The sequence below is a fragment of the Bos grunniens genome, chromosome 16 (genome assembly GCF_055505025.1).
Source record: "Bos grunniens cultivar Pamir isolate PY7600 chromosome 16, Bosgru_T2T1.0, whole genome shotgun sequence".
NCBI lineage: Eukaryota > Metazoa > Chordata > Mammalia > Artiodactyla > Bovidae > Bos > Bos grunniens.
Window position 1 is genome coordinate 15342589 of NC_141180.1, and position 11082 is coordinate 15353670.

At 44.8% G+C, this 11082-nt stretch overlaps 1 long non-coding RNA gene across 1 annotated transcript; it reads right to left on the reverse strand.

Moving 5' to 3' along the window:
- Positions 1–6016: 6016 nt before the first annotated feature.
- On the reverse strand, positions 6017–8412 carry LOC147356215 (uncharacterized). Its single transcript, XR_015143145.1, has 2 exons — positions 8190–8412; positions 6017–7445 (listed from the first exon to the last, which is right to left on the reverse strand). It is a non-coding gene; the product is annotated as an uncharacterized LOC147356215 (long non-coding RNA).
- Between the last annotated feature and the right edge of the window lie 2670 nt (positions 8413–11082).

An 11082-nucleotide genomic window follows, 5' to 3' on the forward strand; every position in this document is an offset into this window, starting at 1 on the left:
CGCGGCCCTTCACCCTCGTGATCTGAGTGAGTAGTCAGGACAATCTCGAGGACTCTGCAGGACACAGAGATGGAGAAGCCACAGCCCTGGAGGGGCCTAAAGGCCTTCTTCCTGGCTGAACAGATACGTGACTGCCCCGGGTGTGAGTGCTAACATCCCTCCCCTTCCCCTGCCATGCCCCCTTGGAACTGCCCCCTGGGACGGGAGGAAGAACTTCCCAACCCCCACTCCCTGCCACCTTCCCCATTCGGCCCCACCCCCCGCATCAGCCCAGAGTAGAGAGAATAGCAGGTGCTCCTACCACCGCCCTTGGGTGTCCTGGGAGCCCTTGTCTGGTTTGGTTCAGCCTGGCCTGCTTCCCTTCTAGCCCCGGGTGTGTGGGCAGAGTACAGCTAATTGGCAGGGGCTGCTTCAGAGACTACAGAACACGGGAGCTGCCAGCCAGCGCACTGCCATTTCCTGGTGCCCGGGAGAGGCCACCTGCCTGAGGAAGGTGTAACTGGGAAAGGGTAAACATGGAAATTCAGGTCCTGACAACTCTGCAGAGACTCCCCAGAGAAAGAGATGCAGCTGAAGACAGCTGCTCAAGATGCTTGGTCAGCAAGGAGGAGACTCAAGCTGGGGAGTGAACATAGTTCCTACTGGGAAAGAGAAAGATGATGCTCACCTCCATGCACCTGCCAGAATGAAAGAGCCTGGGAACCAGCTTCCTGGAAGACCATTGGGCTGAAGAGAAGGCAGCTCCTCGCCCCCAGGCCCCAGTTCCCAGCCCCCAACCCTCAGCTCCTGGCCCCCATCCCCCAGCTTCCCAGTTCCCAATGCCCAGCTCCAAGCCCCCAGCTCCCAGCTCCCAAACCCTAGGTCCCAGCACCAGTCCCCCAGCTTCCAGTCCCCAGTCCCCCAGTCTCTCAGCTACCCAGCCCCAAGCTCCCCAGTAACACCTTACTTACGTAAACAAAATTGGAGCCTGGTGACAGTTGCGGGTGCTGTGCTAGAACTCAAGGCAGAGTTCCTTGAGCTGGAAGGAATAAAGGAGACCCTCACAGAGGAGAGGGCTTTCCTGGTGGCTCAGCTCGTAAAGAACCTACCTGCAATGCGGGAGACCTGGGTTCAATCCCTGGGTTGGGAAGATCCCCTAGAGAAGGGAAAGGCTACCCACTCCAGTACTCTGGCCTGGAAAATTCCATGGACTGTATAGTCCATGGGGTTGCAAAGAGTTGGACATGACTGAGCGACTTTCACTCACTCACAGAGGAGTCCTGGTGGAGAAAAGAAGTTTTGCAGAGTAGAGACATTGTGAACTTTGTGACCAGATATATGTGTGTTTCAACTTTAGCGCTGCGGCAGCCTGTAGCTAACCTAGCTAAGCATCACGTAAGGGCTTTGAACGGTAGGCATTTAATACTCACAACAGCACTTTAAGGGAAATTATCTTTTTATTTTATGGGAAATGGAACCTCAGTTCAACTCCTTGCCCTTGGAGATGTACCTGAGAGGACCACTGCTGGCCTAGAACTTGATGCTGCCTGGAGGGAGGCCACGCTCTTGACCGTTAGACTCCTACACAAAGATGCTTTCTGTGGGGACGTGATATTTGAGACACCTGTCCTCACTGAGAATGAGTTTCTTAGTTTCATTATCTCTAACATGGAATTAACAATATGCATTTTTCAGGGTTTTTGTGAAAATTAGAAAGACTATAAAAAGGCACACGTTAGAGTTTCTTGAAGGTTAAGGGACCTCCTAGACAGAGACCTGCAGAGCCCATGTTTATTACTGCTATTTCTTTTAAATTAAATCTCTTTAAAAAACATTACCTCAAATCAGAATGGAACAATTTTCAAGTCAGAATAGAACAATTGTGGAGTCCGAATTCATTTCATTTTATATTTTTCCAAATTAAAATCACAGGTATTATAGTTTTCTCATTAAAGCTCTAATACATGTTGATGCATTAATTATGGAAAACAGAAACTGTAAAAAAGTAGAAATATCTTTATTTCCCACTGCTCAGAGATGACGGCTGTTAAAACAGTTTTTCTTTATTTCCAGTATTTCCTTAATATATATGTTTTAAAAAAAATAGAATTGGTGTCATATTGCATGCTCCTGTACTATATACCACATTTAAAACACAATGTATCATGGACACTTTACCATGACACCAAATAAATCTTAAAATATGTGAGAATGAATACTTACTTTTCAATTTTCTTTACAAAGCAGTTCATTACTTTCATAATGAAAAAGTATGCTTAAAATCACTCGCTATGTTAAAATATTGTTTTGAGAGGGGTGCACTGCTTTACTCAATGGGTATAGTGTCCTGTATTTTACATCTTGTTCAGGCCAATTGGAGGGGGATAATCCCCCAGCAGTAACCATGACGTATGAAATGGAGCTAGAGATAGTGGATTTTGTGAGGCTTAAATTAGATCAGTTATGCAATGTCCCCAGGACAGTGAGGCCCACAGTGAATGCTAGGTAATGACAGAATCATGTCAGCCAATGACAATGCAAGATGGGCGTTCACAGGGGGTGCCCTGAGAATTGGAGGGTGGCCCTGACAGGGATGTGCTGGAGCCAGCTCTTACAGGCTCTTGAAAACAACTGTTATCTACTCAAGAACTTTGCATACTGGTGGTAAAGGTTGTAGCTTGAAATCTGTCATAGTAGAAAAATTTATACCACAGAAACTGGAAATCAGCAAAAGGTACAAATCAGGGCTATTTGTCTGTTTGTTTATGTATATAGTTTCTCAGCACACCGCTGGTAGGAACAACCCAAAGACAAGCTTCGCTGCTTCTCAAAGTGGTGGAGTCCTGCAGAAAATGCTTCTGAGGTCTTGTGTAGCCTTAGTCGATTTTGCAAAAATGGAAACTGACGAGCAGGGGCTGAGATCCTGGTCTGATTTCTCCTGCTTTTAACTGGAAAGAGGAATAGGGAAATAGAAGCAACGCAGAACCAAAAGGGCAAACAGAAGAGTTTTGTTTGTGCTCCTAAAACAGAAATAACTGGATTAGAGGATTAAAGTGCAGGAGATGGGGACACTTGTCACCTGGAGTGACTAGGACCTCTTAGTGGAAGTGGATAAGAAATGCACAGTTGGAGAGAAATCCTTGGTCAAGGAGAAGGCCGTGGGACGGAGTTGAAGAATGGATGCACTCAGCAGGCTCGCTTCCATGTCACCAGGCCCAGAGGCACAGGGTCTGGGTGCTGGGAGGGTTCACAGACTACTGTCTCCTCTCTAACCTCCCAGGAGACAGGGGCTGGGCATTGAATTAATCACTAATTGCCAGTGATGTAATCAAGTGTGCATAAGTAATACAACTTCCATAAACATTCTAAACAATGGAGTCCAGGGGAATTCCCTGGCAGTCCAGTGGTTAGGATTTGATTTTCACTACAGGGGTCATGGGTTCAATCTATGGTCGGGGAACTAAGATCCCACAAACTGCATGGCACAGCAAAAACAAAAAACTGAGATTCAGAGAGCTTCTGGGTTGGAGACTGCATCCATATGCCAGGAGGGTGGTATACTGCAAAATCCTTGGGGTCAGAAGAAGCTCCTGTATTCTGGACACTTCCAGACCTTGCCTTCTATATTTCTTCATTTGGATGTTCATTTGTATCCTTTATAAAAAACAGGTAATATTAAGTAAAACATTCCTCTGAGTTCTGAGAGCCATTTATTGATGGAAATTTTCAAACCTGAGAAGAAAGAGGTCATGGGAACCTGTGATTTGTAGCCAAGTCAGACAGAAGTGTGGGTAACCTGGGGACATACTAATTGTGAGGCATTTAAGTGGGGGTAAGGGGAGTCTTGGGGGACTGAGCCCTTAATCTCGGGTCTGTACTCACTCCAGGTAGTTAGTGTCAGAATTGCAATAGATTGTAGGATACCTGTTTGGTTTCCACAGAGAACTGGAGAATTGCCTGGTAGGGAAAACCCACACATTTGGTGTCAGAGTGTTATGTGTGGAAACAGATCCCTGTAGCATGAATGCTATTTTATTATTCATATATTCATATATGTGTGCATATGTACATATATATGTGTATTATACATGTATATTACATAATAAGATAAAGCTAGTTTCATTTGGGAAGGGAAATCCCAGCAAAAGCTCACACTGAGTGCTTGTTGTGCCAGAAAAGTTCTGACAGAAAAATCAGAAGTTGCCGAGAAGTGATGGCTCTTATTACCTAAATAATGATGTGAATCTGAATAAATTTGAATGAATAAATAAATAATTTGAATAAATCTATTTCATGTCTCTGGGCTCCAATTTCTCACATAAAGTGGAGTTTTCTGCAAATGATCTCTGAGTTTCCTTTCTTTTTCAGAATTCGATGTTCCTGAATTGTTAGCCGTGAGAAAGTCAGCATGTGGTACAAAGGGAGGACACAGGTCCTAGGATCAGACAGCACTGGACTCAATACCAAGGCTGTTGTTACCACACAGCTTTGGGCTAAAGAGTTAAACTCTCTAAAAATAAGGTTCCTCATTTGAGAAACGGGAAAATAAAAATGACATAATAAAAACATAAGAATTGATTGGAAAATAAACTTAAAGGACTAAGCATACGTACTAGCAATTTTTTTGATCTGATACTAATTAAGAGACAAACTCTTTTAATACACAAAATAATGTACTCCATATTAATTTCAAAGCTCTGCTTCGTCATCTTAAGGTGAAACTGCTTAAAAATAGGATATGAAACTCAATGGGGTAAAATTAGCAGATGATGAAACAACAGACTATCTTTGCAGTTTTTTTTTCTTTTTCCCCAGAGAGCTCATTTTTGAACAGTTTACTACGGGAACTATTTTATTTTGGAGAGATTTGTCTAAGTTCTTGCAAACAGGTTCTGCTGAATGAAATCTTTCCGGGTTCAGCAAAACTGAGAGGTTTTATTTTCTCCCCTGTGCTAATGCATCACATTTTTCATAAAATTGAAAGGAAAAAAACGTTGTGAGCAGAATTTTATCAACCAGAACATTTTAGAAATACAGAACCTGGGCTTTTGATTTTAATTCATAAATCTAGTAAAATGGAGGAAACCATCTTTTCGAAATGCTGCTGCCATCATTTTCTACCTGCAGGTACACATCTTGCCCTGGGAAGAGTGTGTGCATGCTAAGTCCCTTCAGTCATGTCTGACTCTTTGCAACCTCATAGACTGCAGTCCGCCAAGCTTCTCTGTTCATGGGGATTTCTCCAGGCAGGAGTACTGGAGTGGGTTGCCATGCCCTCCTCCAGGGGATCTTCCTGACCCAGGGATCAAACCCTTGTCAATTTTGTCTCCTGCGTTGGCAGGTGGTTTCTTTACCACTAGTGCCACCTGGGAAACCCCTGGGAGGAGAGCTACTTCATTGCTTAACAATCATAACGATTTCTTTGAGGAATCCCAGCTGCTGCTGAGGACTAGCCTGTCTGAGAATATCCTTAAATGTGAAGTCAGTGACTCAATCAGAACCTGAAATAGTCTTACAGAAAAAATCAATTAGAAAGTTGCATTGTGCAGACTCGATATTGGATCTTCAGCTTCACTGTATCATTAAAGAAACAATTAAAAAAAAAACTAAAAACAGGGTACACATTGAAGGTACTATTTTAAATTGGCCAAAAGTCATGGTTTGAGTAAAGAAGGAAAATAAACAAGGTGGAAGGATTTGGGATGTGATTATTTTCATGGCGTAACTGTATATTTCACCAAGTACCAGCATGAGGTGTGAAAAAGCAACATTCTTTCTAACTGGGAAGAGATGTTCAGGAAGGCAGGACAATTTTCTTACCCCTGAAGAACTGTGTCTTAGAACTGTCAGTATTGGATTTGCTGTAGTGGAATTTGGCTCTCTGCAATGAATTTCTTCTCCATCAGAGTCTCCCTTGTCCTTCACTGTGTTTTTAACTTGACCACCAGCCTTTGGCATTGAATGAAAAGCCCCAAATTCATTCAACCAGAGGCTCACGGCATAGAACAAATCATTTGTCTGTTTTTAATGTGTTTCCTTTCCCAGCCCAAATACTCAATTGAAATGACACTGAAAGTATCGATCTGAAAAAGAAAGATAAAGAAGTCAAGGGATTTGCCTTATTTAAAAATGTATCTATAGAGCAGGCAGGGCTGTGGGAAACCAGTTCCTAGCAAATGACTAGGAGATAAAAGATTTTCCGGGTTCAAATTCTAATTTTGTTTTGTTATTATACTAGTAATAGCTAATATAATTATGCCATGTCCAGTTTATAAATTGGTTTAGTGTACATTGGTTTCCTAATTTGACACTCAAAGCAGCATAATGATACAGACGCTATTATCATCCCCATTTCACAGATGAGAAGACTGAGGCTCTGAGACACTGACGTCATCCAGCTTTTTCAGTTAACGAGATGCAGTATTTGAAATCAAGCTTGTTCTGACTTCAAATTCCTTGTTCCTGCCAGGCCTTTTCAAGATCTAAAACTATGGGATTCTTGAGCTGAAAGGGAATTTAGAGATCTGCTGGCCAGCTTTTGCCTGATTCTGAAGGATGTTAAATACATTTCCACAAAACAACATTTGGCAAATGCCAAATTAAAAGTTGTTAAGTGGATTTCTTGACCACAGAATGTCCCAGAGCTTTTATTTTGCTGGCTAATCTTGATGCTTTTTCTGATCTTATTTGGCAATGAATTTATCTTGGGGTCCATCTACCTAAGAACCACATCATGTCAGGGATCTGGGATGAGCTGCCCTCTCTGCTTCTTTATAGAAATAGATCTTCACTTGTTCTGGACTTTTCTTGGAGTCACTCCTATGCCACCTCAAGTTGACCTGGAAGGAAGTGGAAGAATTGAACTTTTAATTGTTATTCAACTGATTGACCATTGGAAACAGGAAGTGGTAATGAAGCGGCAGATTTCTGCCCTCCTGATTCTTTGCGCAAACATCTATTAGTTGTGCTCCAGATTCCAGGGACTGGCTGGGGATCTGTGTGGGAAGCTGGAGAGGACAGCTCCTGCCCTCAGTGTGTTGTTCCCTCATCTGGTGTGTGTTAGTCGCTCAGTCGTGTCCGACTCTTTGCGACCCCGTGGGCTGTGGCCCGCCAGGCTCCTCTGTCCGTGGGATTCTCCAGGCAAGAATTCTGGAGTGGGTTGCCATTCCCTTCTCTCATACTCTAGAAGAAGGTGCACACCAATCTCACAAATAATGACAAACATTTGATGAAAGGGGGCACTGGACGGAAGCCCAGAGAGGGCGGTAGCTCATCCTGGTAAAGAAGGATGCAGGGGCAGCTTTGTGCTCTGGTGCCTGCTCTTCCTCTTGGAGGGACAAAGGTCGTATCAGCCCCTTCAGCTGCCCCAGGCGAGGAGGGTGGAGACTGTGTACCCAGCTGACAGAAGGTGTGGACGCCTCCTGGGACCCACCCCAGGGCATTGGCATCTGAGCTCCACAGCTTTCCTGACAGAAAGGAAAAAAAAAAAGATTGAAAATGTCTCAACTCCACATGTCCTATTTTTAATTGATTTTTGCACAGACTCTTCAATCAGGGTATGAATATTTAATTGTCCTGTCAGGTCAGATCCTTCCTGGTCAGACAGTTAAAAATGACTTTGGACAGGGGAGGAAATGAGGTGGTGGAATGGCATGAAATGAGGAAAGGGAGGCATTTGCTCACAGGGGATCAGATCTAAGGACCAAGGAAGGTCCCGAGAAGGGCACCTTGCTCTCTTTGTCTCTGTCTCTCCACGGCACACGGTAGCACCGCAGCCTTTTCCAGAGGCCACAGGGAGTCCCATAAGAGCTTAGACAACACCTAGGCCTGAGGAGAAAGTAGGCGGTTTCTTCAATGAGGAGAAGCCAAGAGGGTGGTCCCTGGGGAAGGGTCCAGAGGATGAAGCGTTCATGCTCCTGGTTTTCTAAGTTTGTGAGGAGCTAATTGGTGTTTTGACTCCAGGCTTCACCCCAACCTGGGTGGAACCTGGCCACACACACCTTTCTTTGAGAAATGGTGTCTCTCTTGGCTGCCCAGCGTCACAGAAGCTGAGAAAAATGGCCCAGGAACTATTTCAGGTGAACACACTCTCACAGGCAGTGAATAAACGTCTCAATGTGACTTGTTCCAAGAGACTATTAATAGGCAGGTGATGAGAGGGATGGGAGAACTGAATTTCATTCCGTTTTGGACTCTCGTTTTATGCATACCTCTTTTTCACAAACACAGAAATGAAGTCCAGAGGCACAGGGAGAAGGTGGCCACCTCCCACTCCTCTCCCAGCAGCGCACTCACTGAGGGTCCCATCACAGTCCTTTCGGACCACCGCTCAGGCCTTTGCTGAACACAAGCCTCCCAGGTCCAGACAGTCACAGAAAAGCAAGAGGAGGTGACGCCTTGAGTCATATTCATATTCACTTTGACATCGCCATTGCCTCTCTGTGCATCTGCATGGTCTGAAGAAGGGAGTCTCGTTCAGGAAACACCTGCTGGAAGGAGGGCTTTGGAAATGCCCAGGTGTGTCTGGTTGTCTTAGCAGTGGGCTGGGGGTGATCTCAGCGCTTATTGGGGAAAGGGCAGAGATGCTAAACAGATTGAAATTCTCTGGCTGGTGTCCCCAACCAAGAACTGCCCCTGCCCTGCATGACTGCTGGGGGCCCTCTGTGCATTCTCCGTGGAGGATGTATTTGGAATGGTCTCAGAGTACATCTGAACTCCATTTCACTCATCAGCACAAAGTATTTGTTTCAAGTTTTCAAACTTGAAGCATGACATTTTCTAGGAAACCTTGATTAAAAAAAAATAAGTCTTTTATATTTACTCAGATATGTCTTTTATATTTACCATTTCCAATGCTCTTTAAAAAATTTATTTTTATTTATTTGGCCGTGTCGGGTCTTAATTGCTGCTTATGCAGTCTTCAGTTGCGGCAGGTGGGATCTAGTTCCCTGATCAGGGATTGAACCCGGGCCTCCTGTATTGGAAGCACAGAGTCTTAGCCACTGGACCACCAGGGGAGTCCCCAGGAAAACTTGATTTTTATGGCTGTGGAAAATCAAGGAAAGACAGAATTTTGTTTTTTGGGGGGCTTTACCAAGAATTGTTCACCTTTACCAAGAGTTGTTCACCTTCTTTTGGAATCAGATCCCTGATGGCAGTGACGTGTGGTGTTTGTTACCAAAACCACATAGCTGTGGCAGTCTGCATCTGCAGCTGCCAGATTTCCCCGCCAGAGGACCTGAGTACCTCCTGCTGGCTCCTGACGGAGTTGCACCAAACCTCTGAATACGGAAACACATAGGATGTTATTCTAAGTGACTCTGGCTTTATTTTGCCTTTGTATTACATTAGGGCATTATACTGATTTTTAAAATGGTGTGTGGTATTAGTTTAATTTAATATCAAATTTAATTATTAGTTTTTATCATTAATTAATTAGTTGATTACTATTTAATATTAGTTTAATTTCAGGAATGTAGAGGGGATATTGTGGAATGTTTGTTGTGGGGAAGACATTGGGTCTGTTCCAGGTCCTAAACCTGGGGTGAAACGTCTGACTTAGGCTTTAAAACAGGACAGACTTCTGAGAGACAAGCCAGGCAGACGGATCATCAGCCATGGGACTTCCTGAATCTTGTGTTCTGTTCGGAGGCTAAAATGCTTCTGCAAACGTAAGTGTCTGCAAGGATCAGGCAGTTCATGGGAAAGAGTAAAGAAGCAGAAAAACAAGAGTTGAAGGGCCTTGGCAGGGGCATTGGCTCCTGGCCTCACTGGACACTGGGGGTCTGTGCCTACTGACTGTGGCCCCACAGGGTTGCAGGCATAGGATTGCTAGATTTTCCATGTTTGCAGTGGAAGCTAGAACTGACATGCTGTCCGTCATATTAAGGCTAGGTAAGACTGGGTTGCTCTAACAAAGAGAGCCAACCACACAATGGCTTAAGGGACCTGGATGTGGATTTCTTTTGCAGGTCATGATCAAAGCAGAGAGACAGCCTCGTGTGGCCAGGAGCAGAGGGACAAGGGCGTGGAGGAGAGTATGAGCAGCAACACGAAGACCCAGATCTGGAAGGCCCAACTCTTCCTCTGTTCCACACGTATATGGCCTCTGCTTGGTGGGGAAATGTCGTTTTTAGCCGGGCAGCTATTTCACGGCTGTACCACTGACCATCTCTGCCCATATACTTACCCCAGGCACTTAAGGTATGACACATAGGTCAGTCCCCTGCAGACCATGATGCTGAACTTGACTCGAAGACTGCCAGCCCGGCCCTGCTGGAACTCACTGTTTAGTTGTAGATTTAAGTTAAACAGCTGGAGAAACCATTCAGACTAGAGGAGGAAGGAGGAAGACAGGTGGGCCAAGGTGTTGAAGTTGGTGGAAGGGTGGCATCCTCAGAGCAGACGCACATAGTGGGGACAGCTTGGAGGACAGAAGCCCACAGACCTTGAACACAGGCATGGGAGGTTTCATTCAGGTTATCTGTCTTAGCTCCACTGGCCTGGCAAACGCCTCTCAGGCCAGCCTAAGTGCTCCTCTTCTACGTGCCTGGCACCACGCAGATCGCACGTATTATTTTCCTTGTCTATTTTTGTCTTCCCATCTAGACTGCAATTCTGTTTTGCTCACTTTTATATCCCCAGGGTCTTGCAGAGTAATTATTAATAGTAGAGCAGGTGCTCAACAAATCCTTGATGAATGACTGAAAAAAACCCTGTCATCAGTGGATAATGAATTCATCCTTCCGAGTCAGTGCTAGGAACCATCACGGTGCTTTGTTAAGAAGACTAATCTGGCCCTGGAGGAAGGTATGGCAACCCATTCCAGTATGCTTGCCTGGAAAATCCTAGGAACAGAGGAGCCTGACGGGCTACAGTTACAGGTTCGCAAAGGAGTCAGAAATGAATTAGGAACTAAACAACAACAACAAGAGGACTAATCTGGGACTTCCCTGGTGGTTCGGGGTTAAGACTCCATTCTTCCACTGCAGAGGGGCATGGGTTTGATCCCTGGTCCCCCAGTTGGAGACGTTCCACATGCAGTGGAACCAAAGAGAAAAAGAAAACTAATCTTGTTATCATGTTCAGAAGGCCAGAATCAGC